Here is a 17,451-nt window from a genome sequence, read left to right as displayed (position 1 = left end):
ATAATAGAATCTAGAAGACAAAGGATTGAAATCTTCACTACTGAAATAGTAAAGTAAAAACAAAAAAACCCTACCAATCTAGGATTCCATACTCACTGAAAAATCCTTCACAAATGAAGGCAAAATACTCATACAAAAGCTAACTTTCTCTTAGCAAATTTGCACCAGAAGTAATACCAACAGGGAATTCTTCATGAAAAAAAAGTGCATGGAAAAGAATGCACCAGAAAATGTAAGTATGGGGGGGTGGTCAGATCAAGATAGCAGACATGGAACTCACTTCCTCCCACAGACACATCAAAAATACATAACAGGTGGAACAATTCTCATGGAAAACTAAGAAACTGGCAGAACTGCTATACAATCAACACTGCAAGAGAGATTTCCAAGTAAATGAGTGGGAAGGAAAAAAAGGCATCAGGTAGGGACCTGCACCCCTGGGAGGGATCTGAAAGGAAGAGAAGGTCCAACAGGAAGAACCCTGCTGATCAAGCTACAAACTAGGCATTCCAGTCCTGGGGTCCTATGCTGGGGAGTCAAGCCCCTTTGACTCCAGGGAAAAGCAGTGGGAAAGAAAGAAGGACTGGAGAAGCCTAGACTACACTTGCAAGCAACGCCTGGGTGCTAGCTTGCCAAAAGACAGGATGAGGAGGGCTCTGCACTGGTGGCTGCTGCTCACCACAGTCCCCAACTTGAGCTGGACAAACACTCCAGCCCCGACTCATTCCACACCACAGCTGGGTTCAGGATCTGGGCCAGCTGGCTCCTGGAAAAAGAATCAATCTAGCTAGGCAGAGACAGCCTAAGGGCATGCGTGTGGTCCAGATGGCGTGATGGTGGCCATTGTTGGCACTTAAATGGTGCAACAAGAACCACAGCAGCCAGCACGCCAGGGTCCCCACCGAGCCTAGCAAGCATTCCTGCACTGCCCACTTCCATGCACTAAATCTAGGACAACCATAATGGAAAGCGACCCAACTTTGGGCTGCATCTGAGTGGAGTCACAGAGGCCTACAAAGGCAGTACATCAGACCTCTGTGAGCACACGAGCCTCAATTAATTCAGCACTCCTCTCCTTTGAAACAAAACATGCACTCAAGGGGAACAGAGTCTGCTGAAGCCCGACCCTCAGGGTTTATGTTCCAGCAACTGGGGAGAAAATCCAGCCCCTTACAACAGTGCAGCAACAGCTATAGAGCAGAGAGGAATTACTGCCTCAGACCCTGTTCATGCATAAGATTCTTCAAGACCAACCACACACACTATCAAAGTGGTAATGGGCAGCACACCCTGAGAAAAGACATAGCTAGCATCTACATCGAATCCAGCACAGTCACAGAAGACACCGGGCACAAGCGGTCAACATAGGAATGCTTCCACTAAAAACACCTTTTTAAGACTACAATAGATAACTGTTTCTCCTAAATTCAGAGAGACAGAAAAAGTTAAAATAAATCCTGTAAGACCCACACCAACACATGCCATAATTAAAATGGCAAAAGTTGAGAGAATTCAAAAGGCAGTAAAAGAAAAACAATGGGAACCCCTATAAGACCATCAGCTGATTTCTCTGCAGAAACTTTGCAGAAAGAAGGGAATGGCATAATATATTCAAAGCCCTGAAAGAGCAAAACCTGCAACCTAGGATACTCTAACTAGCAAGATTATCATTTAGAATAGAAGGACGAATAAGAAATTAATCAGACAAGCAAAAACAAAAAGAATTCAGCAATATTAAATCTACCCTAAAAGAAATGAAGGGTCTTCTCTAAATGGAAAAGAAGCAACATCTAAAACAAAGGGAAAATCCCAAAAGACAAATATATAGTAAGAACTGAAGATCACTTAAATGAGCCAGTACACAGATTAAAAAAACAAAAATTAGTGAAAGTGACTATAAATACAAAAAAAAACAGTAATAAAAGAATAAACACAAAGACATAAAATAGGACAGCAAAAATATGAAATGTGGAGGAAGGGAGTAAAAACATAATCTTTTAGAATAAATCATGAAGATGTCAAAATAGGACATAAAAATCACAAAATATGGGGGACGGGAGTCAAAAATATTGATCTCTTAGAAAAGTTTGAACTTGAATAATTATCAGTTTAAAACAAGTAGACATAGTTATGGGTCAACATACTTGAAATCCAGAGTAATCACTAATAAAAATCTTGTAATAGAGTCACAAAAAACCAAAAGGAAAGGAACTCAAGCATACTAAAAAAAAAAAAAAAACCCACAAAAACCACAAAAGGAAAAACAAAAAGAAATGAATTAAAAAAACAACTGGAAAACAAAATTTTAAACAGTAATAAGTACATACCTATCAATAATTACTTTAAATGTCAATGGACTAATCAATCAAAAGACACAGAATGGCAGATTGGATAAAAAATGAGAACCTACGATATGCTGCCTATAAGAGACTCACTTCAGGGTGAAAGATACATGCAGACTGAAAGTGAGGGGATGGGAAAAGTTATTTCATTCAAATGGAAATGACAAGAAAGTGGTGGTAACAATACTAATATCAGACAAAATAGACTTTAAAACAAAGTCCATAAAAAAGACAAAGAATGACATTATATAATGATAAAGGGACCAATGCAAGAAGAGGATATTATACTTGTTAACTTATATGTACCCAATATAGGAGCACCTAAACATATGAAAGAAATACTAACAGACATAATGGGAGAAACTGACAGGAATACAATAATAGTAAGAGGCTTTAACACCCCACAGACATCAATGGACAGATCTTCCAGAGAGAAAATCAAGAAGGCAACAAAGGTCCTAAATGACACAATAGACTATCTGGAATTAACTGATATCTTCAGAACACTATAACCAAAAAAAAAAAACAAACAAAAAACAAAAAACAAATCAGAATACACATTCTTTTCAAGCACTCACAGAACATTCTCTAGGACAGACCACATAATGAGTCATGAAAGAAGCCTGAAGTTTGTAAGAGAACAAAAAAATATTTCAAGCATCTTTTTTGATCACAATGGTAAGAAAATAAAAATCAACCACAGAAAGAAAAATGGGGAAAGAATGAACCTGTAGATACTAAACAACACGTTACTAAAAAAACAATGGGTCAAAGATGAAATCAAAGAAGGAATCAGAAAATACCTCAACACAAAAATGAAAACAGATAAAATCTATGAGATGCAGCAAAAACAGCCCTAAGAAGATAGTTTACAGTAATACAGGCCAGCCTCAAGAAGCAAGAAAAATCTCGAATAAACTGCCTAACCTACCACCTAAAAGAATCAGAAAAAGGAGAACACATAAAACTCAAAGTCAACAAATGGAAGGAAATAATAAATATCAGAGAGGAAATTACAGATATCAAAACAAAAAGGAAAGATCAATTAAACCAAGAGCTTATTTTTTGAAAAGATAAACAAAATTGACATACCTTTAACTAGGCTCAAGAAGAAAAAGGACTCAAATAAACACAATAAGAAATGAAAGAGAAATAATAACTGATAACACAGAAATATAAGAACTCCTAAGAGAATACTATTAACAGTTATATGCCAATAAATCAGACAACCTAGAAGAAATGGACAAATTTCTAGAAATATACAGCCTGTCAATACTGAGTTCAAGAAGAAACCAAAAATTTGAACAGACTGATCACTAGAAGTGAAATAGAATCTGTAATTTAAAAAAAACAGTAACAAAAAATGTCCTAAAAACAAAAGTCCAGGACTGGATGGCTTCACTGGGGGATTCCACCAAACAAACAAAGTAGAACTTATACTTCCACTTCTCAAACTATTCCAAAAAACTAAAGGGGAAGAAACACTCCCAAATTCATGTTTATGGGATCACCATTACCCTGATAGCAAAACTAAACAAAGGCACTAAAAAAACAAAAACAAAAACAAAAAACAAAAAACAAACAAACCCAACCAAGCCAATATCCTTGATGAATATATATGCTATATGTGCAAAATTCCACAACAAAATAGCAAACTGAATTCAACAATACATACAAAGGATCATACACCATGATCAAGTTGGATTTATTCCAGGATCATGAAGATGTGTTCAACATATGCAAATCAATCATTGTGATACACCACACTATCAAAAGAAAAGACAAAAACCACATATCAGCTCAGAAAATGCAAAAAAAGCATTTGACAAAATTCAACATCCATTCATGATAAAAATGCTCATCAAAGTGGGCATAGAGGAAGCATCTCTACATAATAAAGGACATTTATGACAATGACACAGGAACATAAACTCAACTTTAAAAGCTAGAGCCTTCCTACTAAATTTAGGAATAAGACAAGGATGCCTACTATCACCACTTCTATTTAACACAGTATTGGAATTCCTAGCCACAGCAATCAGACAAGGAGAAGAAAAAAAAAGGCATCAAAAATGGAAGAGAAGAGCTAAAACTGTCACTTTCTACAGATGACATGAAACTCTAGGTAGAGAACCCTAACGTCTCCACCCAAAAACTATTAGAACTAATAAATGAAGTTGTAGAATACAAGGTTAATATACAGAAATCTGCTGTGTTTTATACAGCAATAATGAAATGTCTGAGAAGAAAAAAAAATCCTATTTAAAATAGCATTTAAAAAAATAAACTACCTAGGGATACACTTAACCAAGGAAGTGAAAGATCTATTCCCTTTAAACTATAAAACACTGATAAAGGAATTTGAAGATGAGTCAAAGAAATGGAAAAATATCCCATGCTCTTGAAATGCAAGAATCAATATCAACATGGCCATACTATCCAAAGCAATCTACAGTTTTAGTGCAATCCCAATCAAATTACCCAGGACATTTTTCACAGAACTAGAAGAAATAATGCTAAAATGTATATGAAACCAGAAAAGACCCATAACTGCTAAAGCAATCTGGAGACCAAAGAACAAAGCTGGAGGTATAATCCTTCCAAATTTCAGCCTATACTACAAAGCTACAGTAATCAACACAAAAACAGACATAGAGATCAAAGGAACAGAACAGAGATCCCAGGAATAAACCCATGTACCTGTGATCAATATAGAAAAAAAGAGGCAAGAATATACAAGGGAGAAAATACAGTCTCTTCAAGTGGTGCTGGGAACATTGGAAAGCCATATGTAAAACAATGAAATTAGAACATTCTGTAATGCCATACACAAAAATAAACTCAAAATGGTTTAAAGATCTAAATGTAAGACATGATACCATAAAATTCCTAGAAGAGAACATAGGGGAAACACTCTTTGACATAAATCATAGTATTTTGTTAGATTAGTCTCCCAAGGCAAAAGAAATAAAAGCAAAAATAAACAAATGGGACCTAGTTAAATTTAAAAGCTTTTGTACAGAAAAGGAAACCATCAACAAAACAAAAAGACAACCTGTGGACTGTGAGAAAATATTTGCAAATGAGGCAACTAACAAGGAGTTAATATCCAAAATATACAAATAGCTCATACAAATTAATATAATAAAAAGAAACAGATCAAAACAAATTTTAAAAATGGGCAGAAGACCTAAATGGACAGTTCTCCAAAGAAAACACACAAATGACCAGTAAGCACATGAAAAGATGCTTAACATCACTAATTATTAGAGAAATGCAAATCAAAACCACTTGAGAAATCACCTTACACCTGTCAGAATGGCTATTATCAAAAAACTAATGTTGGAGAGGATGTGGAGAAAACAGAACACCTCTATATTGTTGGTGGGAATGTATAATAGTGCAGTCATTACATGGTAAACAGTATGTAGGTTCCTTTAAAAACTGAAAATCAAACTACCATATAATCCAGCTATTCTACTGCTGAGTATATATGTGGGGAAAAAAATGAAAACATCAATTTGAAATGATATATGTAACCCAATGTTCCTAGCAGTACTATTTACAATATTTACAATAGTAGTAACCCATGTGACCATCAACAGATGAGTGGATTAAGAAGACATGGTGTATTTTTATATATACACACAATGGAATATTACTCAGTCATAAAAAAAGAATGAAATATTGCCATTTGTAGTAATGTGAATGGACCTAGAGAATATATATTATGCTTAGTGAAATAAGTCAGACAGAGAAAGACAAATACTATAAGTTATCATTTATATGTGGACTCTAAAAAATAATACAAATGAATGTATATACAAAACAGGAACAGACTCAGAGAGGAAACAAATTTATGGTAACCAAAGAGGAAAGGAAAGTGGGGAGGAGTGAATTAGGGGTATGGGATTAACAGATACAAATCGCTACACTTAAAATAGATAAGCAACAAGAATTTACTATGTAGTATATGGAATTATACCCAACACTTTCTAATAACCTATAATGGAATATAATCTGCAAAAATACTGAATCACTATTCTGTATACCTGAAAATAACAAAAGACTGTAATTTACCTATACTTCAATAAAAAACATAAATATATGGGTAAATCTAAATATTAAATGTATTAAACAACACTATCTTGATCATTATATGAGTTATGATGTGTGAAAACAGGAATTAGTATTATTAAAAAATACATAACTAAACTAGATTCTAAGTTGAGAATCTTATTTTGTCTCAGATGCTCTTCTTCCTTGGCAGTAACAAAAATAAAATGCATCTAAGTTTATATTAGACAGCTGCTAAGTGAACTTACATATAGACACAGACATACAGATGCACATGTCTAAAATCAACTTCCTAGATGTCTAATACATTTGTGTATTTATTTTTTGATACATAGGGGTCTATAACATCTTTTTCATCACCTGTGACATATCCTATAGATCCTTCTTTATGCCCATTATTCCTTTTAACATTAAATTCCTCTTATCTGATAATGAAGAATCTGGTTCCAAGTTAAAATCCTATGTGTGACCCCTCAGGTTCAACAGGCAATTACATAGGTTTTGCCTAGACAGCCTCATGGGGCCAAACTGCGTTCCCCCCATCAGACTTGGAGCACAGCCAGATCACTGCATTCTCTAGGGGAGTTGCAATCAAGGCCTCTGATACCCATTCCCACCCTAGGCCATCATCATTTCTAGCCCAATCACCTCCATTCAGAGGCCCCTTTATAGAGGAACCTCCATCAAGACTTCTTTATCAGGGAACCTTGACTAAGACACTTTCTCCTCTGACAGAGAACTTTTCCACTTCTAGCCATCATGCCTTTTCCTCCTCCCAAACCCCAAGTCCATACATGATAGTAGCCTTTTGATCGGTGCTCTTAAGCAGTAAGACATTTCCACCTGTCTGCACTGCCTGTCATCTGATGACCCACGCCCACTGCCATTCCATGGAGAAAAAACAGAACTCTGAGAAGCTAGCACTTTTTTTTTCTTTACCTCTCGTGTATAGTAGCACAAAAAATGAATAAAATATTATTACTTTTAGTTTGGCTCATTGTCCTAATTGACCACACTGACACATGACAGCTTAACAGTTAATTCTTCACTTTCCTCTTTTTTGATTTTCACTGACCTGGTATTTCGATTTTTTTTTAATTAAAGTATTATATCCACATTCCAGACAGAAAAAAAGGACAAAAGGGGAAGGGCAAATGAGGTCTACCCATTTGGCAAATTAAATGAAAAAAAAAAATGGAACCTTTTCTGGAACCCACACTCAGCAATTTTCACCAAAATGCCATTCACCAGAACTTAATTTTAAGGATACTCCATCACCTTGGTAACCTAGGAAATTTAGTTTTGCAGATTGTACCTTGCTATCTCCAACAAAATTGAAAATCCATTAATAAGGAAGTGAGAACGTATATGGCATGGGCAAAATTAGACGTAGTAAGGACATAGAAGAACAGCACTGTTAACGTGATTCAATTATTCCATCCCTCAAACAGAATTTAGATCTACTTCCACATGTTCATGGAATGTTTACCAAAAAATGATTATATATATGTATGTATATATATGGCCAAGAGAAGAAAATTTTGGGCCACATCCTCTAATCATAAGCCAATAAATAATCTCAAAATTTGGAAATTCAGAATGAAAGCAGAATATGTATGTACCAGAGAAGAAAATACATAGGAAATTACTGTCCAGAAACCAATGAAAAGGAGAATACATCATACAAAGACCAACAGGGTAAATGAAAACAGTACTGAGGAAAATTCACACCTGTATTGTTAAAACCTCAGTTTTTCCTCCTATGTCTTTCTTTCCTTTGTGTCTCCTTTATTCTCACACTCACAACAGTTCTGATATCAAATGTATAGGGATTTCCCCCACAAACAAGCAATTCTCCACAACAGCTGGATGTCCTACCATTTAACTCAACTCTGAGACTACATACTTGGACACAGAGTCAGATTCCACAGGTTAAGGGCTTACTCTCACAGGGCTACTCCCCACTTCAGATGCCAATCGCAAGTCACAGGTCCCCAGGTTACCAACAACTTCTGTCTGACCTAGTTACAATTTGGAGGTTCCCATGATTAATTTGCTAGAATGGTTCACTGAACTCATGGAAACACTTACATGTGTTTATCAGTCTATTAAATGATATGATAAAAGATGTAGATGAACAGCCAGATGAGATAAATAGGGCAAAGCCTGGGAGGGTCCAGAGCACAGGAACTTTTGTCCCAGTGGAGCTGGGTGCAGTACTCTCCTCATGTGGATGCTTTCACCAACACAAAAGTTCTCCAGAGCCCCTATAACTGGGATTTTATAGAGGCTTCCTCGCGTAGTCATGATCAACTATTAACCCCATTTCCAGCGCCTCTCCTCTCTCTTGAGGAAGGGGGAGTGGGACTGAAAGTTCCGAGCTTCTAATCATGGCTGGGTCTTTCTGTTGACCAGCCCACAGCCAGGAGCCATCCAGAAGCCCAACCAGAGTCACCTCAGTAAAACACATAATGCTCCTCGTGCTTTTATCATATAGGAACTTACAAGGGTTTTAGGAGCCTTGTGGCAGGATGGGGTAAAAAGCAAATATTAGAACGAGAGATGCTCTTGTAACATAGGAAATTAAAAGGGTTTGAGGAACTCTGTGCCAGGAACCAGGGGCAGAGACTAATATATACATATATCTTTTTCTATTATCTCACAATAGCCTTAAACAATTTTGTTTTTAGAGAGAAAAAAATGAAAAAAGGCATAAGCACTCATCATTAAAAATAGAAAAAAATGAATCAGGAAGATAAAAAACTAAAAAAGGTAAAACTGAACTTAATAACAATAGCAAAGATAAATTTAAAGCTTTATTACATAAACTAATAAAATAAATACACTCCTTAGTAGACAAAACAAGAAATGAAAAAGGAGACAAATACAGATTTAAGAGAAATTTTAAAAGACAAATTGTTCTAATCAGTAATTGCAAATTTGAAAATCTAAAGAAAAGGAATTCAGGCAAAACATGAACTACTAACACTGACCAAAAAAGAAATGGAAATTTTGAGACACAGGTGACTGAGGCCAAGACAGTGGAATAGGAAGACACTGAGCTCACCTCCTCCCACAGGCACACCAAAATTACAACCATTTATAGAGCAACCAGTGATGAGAATGACCTAAAGCCTAGCATAAAAGACATTCTACAAGTAAAGATATAAAGAAGGAACCACAATGAGACAGATAGGAGGGGCAGAAATGTGATATATTTAAGATCCACAATGGGAGAATAAGTACAATTGCAGAGGTCCTCACCAAGAAGCAAAGGGTAACAAGCCCACTGTGGGCTCTGTAGCCCGGGGGACTTGCACTGGAAGATGATCTTTCAGAACACTTAGCTTTGAAGGCCAGTGGGGCCCACTTTTAGTAGAGCCAGAGGGCCGTGGGAAATAGTCTCCACTCTTAAAAGGTATACACAAAATCTAACATGCTCCAAGATGCAGAAAAGAAGCAGTAATTTGAAAGGAGACTGGGTCAGGCCCACTTGAAGATCTTGGCCTCCTGGAGAGACAGAAGGCATTGGGACTCACCCTGAGAACACAGGAGGAAGCAGCCACTCTGGGGAACTCATCCTATGACAAGGACACTGGTGAAGTCAAGCACCATTTTTGAATCCTTCCCTAGTTTATTAGTGACCGAACTCAGCCCTGCCCACTAGCCAGTTGGCACTAGTCCTGGGATAACCCAAGCCAAGAAGCTAGGTGGGCAGGAATACAGCCCAGACCACCAAAGGGCCCAGGACCCAGCCCAAATAGCCACTGGTTAGCACAAGGCCTGATACTGCCTGACCCCAACCCTGCTCACCAATGGACCAACTCCAGTTCCGGGACTACCAGGGCACTGCAGCAAAGATACTGGGCCCTGGCCCTGCCCATCAGTGGGTGGACAGTAGCCATGACACCACCATGGTCCCACAGAGCCAGCCACATTAAGACCCAGCCCACCCACCAGAAGGCCTGTGCCAACTCTGGGAAAACTTGGGTGTCTTAGCCAGCAGCCCTGGGATCTGGTCTCACATATGAGCAAGCCAACACCACTCCCAGGATTTCCCTGGGCCACAGCCCCACACACCACAAGGCCAACACTAGCTCCAGAACACTGGAGCCAGCCATGCCTGGACTGAGCCCTGCCCACCAGTAGCTGGCAGCCTCTGCCCAAGGTAGGGGCTGGCAATTAGCCTGTCCTGGGGCCAGCCATGCCGACCAGTGCCCACAGAGAACACAGCCAGCCACAGCAGAATGGCCCACACAGCCCACATAAAGGGCACCTACAGAGCATGCAGAGGTAAGTGCACTGCCTGGCCCCATAAAATGTCTCCTTCATAAGGCTACTCCTCCAAGATCAGGAAACATAAATAACCAACAAACACCTAGAAATAAAAACAGAGAATTAGGCAAAATGAGGCAACAGAGGACTATGTTCCCAACAAAGAAATAAGGTAAAACCTCAGAGAAGAAATAAGTGAAGAAGAAATAACCTCAGACGAAGAAATAAGTAATCTAATCAATAAAGAATTCAAGGTAATGATTAAAAGATTCTCAAAAAAACTTGGGAGATGAATGGATGAACACAGTGAGAAGTTAGAAGTTTCTAACACAGACTTAGAAAATTAAAAACAAGGAAACAGAGCTGAGGAATAAAATGACTGGAATTAAACATACACAGAATGAATCAACAGTAGATTAAATGACACAGGGGAATGGATCAGCAAACTGGAAGACAGAGTAGTGGAAACCACTCAAGTTGAACAGAAAGAAGAAAAAGGAATTTTTTTTTAAAGGGGATAGTTTAAGGGACCTCTGTGACAACAAGTATAATAATATTCACATTATTGGAGTCCCAGAAGAAGAACAGAGACAGAAGGAGCAAAGAATATATTTGAAAACATAAGAATTGAAAACTTCTGAAATCTGGAGAGAAAAAAGGCATCGAGATACAGAAAGTATAGAGTCAGAAACAGGATCAACCAAAAGAGGACCACAAGGGATATACAAGGGATCTCCCATAAGGCTATCAGATGACTTTTCAGCGGAAACTCTAAAGGCCAGAAAAGAAGTGGCACAGTATATCTGAAACAATGAAAGGGGAAAACCTAGAACCTAGAACACTCTAGGTAGGGCTATCATTCAGATTTGAAAAGGAGATAAAAAGTTTTACAGATAAGAAAAATCTAAAGGAGTTCAGTACCACCAAACAAGCTTTACAAGAAATGTTCAAGGGATTTCTCTAAGCAAAACAAAAAAGGCCAAAACTAGAAATATGAAAACTATGAAAGGAAAAAAATCTGATTGGTAAAGGTAAATATAAACGAAAGGTAGCAGATCAACCTCTTATAAAGCTACCGGCAAGTTTAAAAGACAGTAAGATCATCTATACACACAATAAGCAGTTAAGAAATACACAAAACAAAAAGACATAAAATGTGATTTCAAAAACAGTGAACAGGAAAGGTAACAAAAATGCAGCTGTTAAGATCCATTCACACTTCAGGGACTAGCAACTTAGAACAACTGTGTGTGTATATATATACATATACACATATATAAATGTACACATGTGTATACATATAGGTAACATATATATACTTTGCTATGGCTATATGCCTCATGGTAGCCACAAACCCCCCTCCAAAAAATAGACATACACATTAAAAGAGAGAAAATAATCCAAAAATAACACTATAGTCCTCAAATCACAAGGAAAGAGAATGAAAGAAGAACAAAAAAGAACTATAAAAACAACCTCAAAACAATGAATGAAATGGCAATAAGTACATACGTATCAATAATTTCTTTAAATGTAAATGGACTAAATACTCCAATCAAAAAGCATACAGTGGCTGACTTATATATATGGTCCCTAAAAGACACTTATATATATGGTCCCTAAAAGAGAGTCAATTCAAATCTGAAGTCACACACACATCAAAGCCAGGAGATGGAAAAAGGTATTCCATGCAAATGGAAACAAAAAGAGCTGAGGTAGCAATACTTATATTAGACAAAATAGAATTTAAAACAAAGACCGTACCAAGAGACAAAGAAGTATATAGATCAGATCAATCCAAGAAGATGTATCAATTTGAAACATATATGAACACAACACGGGACCATCTAAATACATAAAGCAAATATTAACAGACATAAAGAGAGAAACTGACAGTAACACAATAGTAACGGACTTTTTAATACCACACTTTACATCAATGGACATATCATACAGACAGAAAATCAATAAAGAAACTAATGGCCTCAACTGACACATTAGACAAGATAAACTTAAAAGACAGATATAAAGAGAGCATTCCATCCAAAAGCAGCAGAATACACATTCTTCTCAAGTGCAAATGGAACATTCTCTAGGATACATCATATGCTAGGCCACAAAACAAGACGCAGTAAATTTGAGAAAATGGAAATCGTATGAAACAACTTTTTTGACCATAACACATAAAACTAGAAATCAACTCCAAGAAAAAAACTGCAAAAAACACAAACATGTGGAGGCTAAACAATATGCTACTAAATAAACAATACATTAGTGAAGAAATCAAGAAAGAAATGAAAAAGAAAAAAACCTGGAGACAAATTAAAATGCAAACCAATGGTCCAAAACCAATGGGATACAGCAAAACCAGGAAGTTTATACAAATAGAAACATACCTCAAGAAACAAGAAAAATTTCAAACAACCTCACTGTAATATCTTAATAAAGCAGTCTTACCTCTTGCCTCAAGTTACCTTAGAGGGAAATCAACTGTCCTAAGCAATGATATGAGATGAAATATTCTTTTTTTCTCAGTTTTATTAAGAATTAAGTGACTTACAACACTGTATAAGTTTAGGCAGAAATGTTCTTAACATAGCTTCCTCAGAACTATACATCATTATTCTTTAAAAATTGTTCAAAGTACAAGCATTGCTTTGTATTTTTTTAAACTGTAGGGAAAGCCCAAAGTTATGTATATATAAAAAGGAAAAAGAATTCTATGTCTCAGCTAGAAGTGAGTAATATTTACATAATTGTAATATAAACTGAATATTGAGATAAAAATTATGAGGTAACTACATTTGGAGGATGAGATCAGATGAAATGAGGACAGAGAGGGGTGAAATTAAAACAACTAAATACATAATTCCTCATCCACAACAGAAACTTAATAGATTTAAATCTAAAACTGAAAAATGAACAAAGAACATAAGCATGTTATTTAGTAATATGGCAGAATATACAAAAATAAAGTGTTAAATGAATTGAAGATGTCTGCATCTGAGGAGCAGCAATGAGTGTTTTTGTATGCTTCTTGGTTGTTTGTTAGTAATGTGATATAAAACATATGTGTACTTTGTACCAGTATCAGCCTATCAATAACGATGCTATGTGCTAAAAATGCCTGGGGGCACTCACAGGGCCTGCAGTAAGCTCCATACACAGGCTTTTCTCCTTTCAGAACCACTGTTGTGACTGGATCAGCCATTGCGGTTCTTAAATTGCAAGATCATGATCATTGCCTTAAGCAATAACCATCAGGAAACTTTGGAAAAAGCAACAACAAGGTTTATTACCCACAGGTCTTGGAGGGTACACAGCACACCAGGGGCTACACAGTGAGATCACAGGTAGAGAAAGTTTTCTATTATTTTGTAACTTTTCTCTAAGTTTAAAATCATTCAAAATAAAGTTTGAAAAAAATGCCTTGTGAAAAGTGTTAAAAAGTTCTTCAGAAGATTTGGTGCCTGGTGAGATCCTGCTTTCTGATTCACAACTTGTTGTCTTTTCACTGTGTCCTCACGTGGTGGAAGAAGTAAGGGAACTCTTTGGGTTCACTTTTATAAAGGAACTAGTCTCATTCATGAGGTCTCTATCTTCATAATATAATAATCATCACACAAATGTGCTACCTCCAAATACCATCACACTAGAGATAAGGTTTTAACATATGAATTTGGAGGGACACAAATACTCAGTCTACAGCAAAATGGTATAGAGTTATATGAAAGTGGACTGAAATTGGTTGTCAATGTATATTGCAAACTCAAGGGAAATCACTTAAACAAAGGAAAAAAAATAGAAGTATAACTGATATGCTAAGAAAGGAGAGAAAAAGGGAATCAAATAAAATGCTCAATTAAAACCAAAAAGCCAGAAAAAGAGTGGAAGACAAAAGTAGAAACAAAGAACAAAGGCAAAAAATATGCTAAATATTAATCCAAATGTATCAGTAATTACTTTGAACCCCAATGGTTGAAATGCATCAATTAAAAGACAAGTGATTCTCAGACTGGAAACCCAACTGTCTAAACTTAGATATAAGAAACCCGTTTTAAGTATAAAGACTCAGATAGATTAAAAGTAAATGGATGGGGAGAAATATATCAATGCTAGTCAAAAGAAAGGAGAAGTTACAGCAATTTCCAACAGAACAGACTTCAAGGCAAGGGAAGTTATCAGGGATAAAGAAGGGCATTACGTAATGATAAAAAGGTCAATACTCCAAGAAGACATGATAAATTTTAATGTATATGCACTTACCAATAAAGCATAAACAGAGTGAGACAAAAACTGACAGAAGAGCAAGGAGAAATAGATGAATCTACTATTATAGTTGGAGACTTCAAACACCACTCTCAGAAATGAACATACCTAGCAGGCAGAAAATCAGTAAGGACAAAGCTGAACTTAACAATACCATCAATCAACCGGACAGAATTGATGTCTCTAGACTACTTCATCCAACAACAGAAGACATGTTTTTCTCAAGCTCACATAGAACATTCAACCAGATAGACCCTGAGCCATTGGACAAACCTTAACAAATGTAAAAGAATAGAAATCATGCAATGCCTGCTCTCAGACTAAAGTGGAATTAACTTTAAATTAACAACAAAATAATAACTGGAAAACTCCAAAACACATGATTAATCAATGCACTTATAAGTAACATATGGTTCAAAGAAATTTCATGAGAAATTCAAAAATATTTTGAACTAAATGAAAATGAAAACTCAACTTATCAAAATGTGTGGGATGCAGTGAAACATACCATTGAATGTATATATTAGAATAAAAGAATGATTTAAAATCAATCATCTAAGCTTCCACCTGAGGAAATTAGAAAAAAAGGAGCATTTAAATTAAAAGTAAGCAGAAGAAAAGAACCAATAAGAATTAGAGAAATCAATGAAGTTGAAAACAGTAAATCAATAGAGAAAATCAATAAAACCAAAAGCTGGTTCTTTAAAATGATCAGTGAAATTCATAAGATGCTAGCCGGGCTAACTAAGAAAAAGGAGAGAAGTTACAGATTACTAACATTAGAAATGATAGGAGGAACATCACTACAGATCCCATGGACATGAAAAGGATAATAAAGGAACATGATGTACAACAAATATGATAACCTAGATGAAATGGACCAATTCCTTGTAACACACAATCTGCCAAAACCCACACAAAAGGAAACAGACAATCTGAATAGGCCTATATCTATTAAAGAAATTGAATCAATAATGAATAACCTTCCAAAAGAGAAAGCATCAGGCCCAGATGGGTTCACTGGTGAATCCTATCAAACTTTAAGGAAGAAATTACACAAATTCTCTGCAATCTCCTTCAGAAGATAGAAGCAGAGGGAATACTTCCTAACTCTCTCTCTTGGGTCGGCATTACTGTAACACCAAAACCAGGGGAAGACATTACAAGGAAAGAAACTACAGACAAATATCTCATTAACACACATGCAAAAATCCTCAACAAATATCAGCAAATTGAATCAAAAAATATATTAAAAGAATTATACACTATGACCAAGTGAGATCTATCTCAGGTGTGCAAAGCTGGTTCAACATTCAAAAATCAATTAATGTAATCCATCACATCAACAGGCGAAGAAAGAAAAATTACATGATTATATCAATAGATGAAGAGAATGTTATTTGACAAAATCCAACCATTCATGATAAAAACTCTCAATAAGCTACGAGTAGAGGGGATGTTCCTTAACTGGATTAAGAACATCTACAAAACTGCTCTAGAATAATTTTTTTTAAAGTCAATACAATACCTGGTATTAACAGAATAAAGAATAAACACTCCCCTGAAATTAAAAAAAAAAAAAAAAACCCACAATGACAGCGAATTACAGGAACTTCTGAAATTTAACAGCAAAAGCAAGTCTAATTGGAAGACTGGACTCTGGAACCAGCTGCTCAAGCATTATAACATACAACTTTTAAAGAATTTCCAGAAATGGTAAAAGTTGATTTTTCTATGAACAGAGCTTTTATACAGCTCGCAGGTAGACAAACTTAGGTGAACTTGATATAACCATTAATGTAGATGAAAAGAGCTTTCCATTTAGAAATAGACCTAACTTTGTGGAGTGGCTCTCAGTTTGTTATATATTCTTACTGAATATCACAATCTTCTATATGTATAAAGTCTATCATACCAACCTTATAAGTCTTTTTTAATTAGGTTTGTTTCTTTATTATTATTATTATTTATTTAATGCAGGTACAGGGGATTGAACCCAGGACCTGACGCATGCTAAGCACGTACTCTAACCTCGAGCTATACCCTCCCCCCATGTCTTTTTTCAGCATATATATCACGTGTGTGAAATCTCTCAAACGTGAGTTATTATACAAAGAACATTATACTTAATGAAAATGTACCAAAATCATGGAGTTCATTTTCTTAAAGCACCGCACACATTCATTACACTTAGGAAAAACTGGAGTAAGCACACAGGTATAAAGGAGTGTTCAAGCCACGGTAATTTTTTGTTTTCTCTGTGCTGTTCAGTCAAGTTTAAGTAGTTGGAGTTTAAAAATCACTTTAAAACCTTTACAGAATTGGAAGAAGTAGCTTTTCAGACTGTAAAGTGAGGAACTGACCAGGTGAAAATATATCATCTCTCAGGTTACCTTTTTTTATCATCCCGCTGAGGCCTGCAAAAGGCAGGACCGCCAACACTTGCAGCCAAGCTGTAGACCGCCGAAGCACTTCCGGTCGTCGGCCC

General features: G+C 36.2%; 1 long non-coding RNA gene across 1 annotated transcript in view; it reads right to left on the bottom strand.

Annotated features, from left to right (window-relative positions):
* LOC123616183 (uncharacterized) overlaps positions 1-17,451 on the bottom strand; it is a 27,091-nt gene extending 9,640 nt beyond the window's left edge. Inside the window, exon 1 of the long non-coding RNA XR_006724063.1 lies at positions 17,357-17,451. This is a non-coding gene — a long non-coding RNA (uncharacterized LOC123616183). The remainder of the gene's footprint in view (positions 1-17,356) is intronic.

This window comes from Camelus bactrianus, chromosome 2 (genome assembly GCF_048773025.1).
Source record: "Camelus bactrianus isolate YW-2024 breed Bactrian camel chromosome 2, ASM4877302v1, whole genome shotgun sequence".
Classification (NCBI taxonomy): Eukaryota; Metazoa; Chordata; class Mammalia; order Artiodactyla; family Camelidae; genus Camelus; species Camelus bactrianus.
This window is presented reverse-complemented; position numbering and strand designations above follow the sequence as displayed.